This window comes from Malurus melanocephalus, unplaced genomic scaffold, assembly GCF_030028575.1.
Source record: "Malurus melanocephalus ecotype Western Australia unplaced genomic scaffold, MMel_1.1 scaffold_7, whole genome shotgun sequence".
Lineage (NCBI taxonomy): Eukaryota > Metazoa > Chordata > Aves > Passeriformes > Maluridae > Malurus > Malurus melanocephalus.
In genome coordinates, this window is record NW_026623239.1 from 195326 (window position 1) to 196242 (window position 917).

Genomic DNA, 917 nt, shown 5'->3' on the forward strand with positions numbered 1-917 from the left:
CGACCCGGCTCCGGCTGCGTCTCAGGGCTGCCGCGGGGGCCGGAGGAGGAGCGCCCACCGCCCGCACTCCTGAGGCACGGCGGCTTCTTCGCAAGAGATGCTCTCCCACCTCCTCGGCGCCCGAAGGCCCGTGGGGGCGAGAGCACTGCGCTGTATCTCCCGGAGGGAGCACGGTGCTGTCTCTCCCCGGTGCCCTCCGTGGTAGTCCTCGGGAGCGGGACGGATCGCACCAGCTCTGCCGGGGGAAAGATATTTACGCGCAAACACAGCCGCCCCATAAAGGAAACACTTTTTTTTTGTGGCTGATACTTTGAACAATTCATGTCGAAGGGAACAACAACAATGCCTGTTTCTGGTRATAAAACTCTTTATTGGATGATGACATTCGCACCCCTGTACTGTAGTCACCGGTTTAGCTCATCTGCAGTGTACATGACTAAGTCTGGACTAAGGAAGCTATGGAAGGATAGTGTCTAAATGCCACCAGATTGGTAAAAGTCACTGACGTGTCCCTGCTCAGCCGTATATACTGTGCTGCAAAAGCACAAGAATCAGTAGACTGTGTTCTAGTTGGGAAGTAAAAGGTTGTGTATCACATCATGTAGAAATGAAGGAGGCATGTGAGCCAGGGTATCTTTCACAAATCTTCTATCAGGCTCTTTCTCTGAAACACCCGCCAGTGCCACTTTTTAACACATACTTTCCCTACCACTCTTCAGAGATCAATCTGTGGAGCAAAATGAAGAGACTGTAAGATATCACTAACCTCTGGTGGTTTTTCATTTTACTGCAAAAAAAAAAAAAAAAAAAAAAAAAAAAAAAAAAAAAGCTAAAAGGAGTTGGTTTAGGTATTTCTATCTCCCACTAGCTATGAACAGTGAGAAGAAGGCATGCAGCCAAGCCCTGCTTTGGGCATC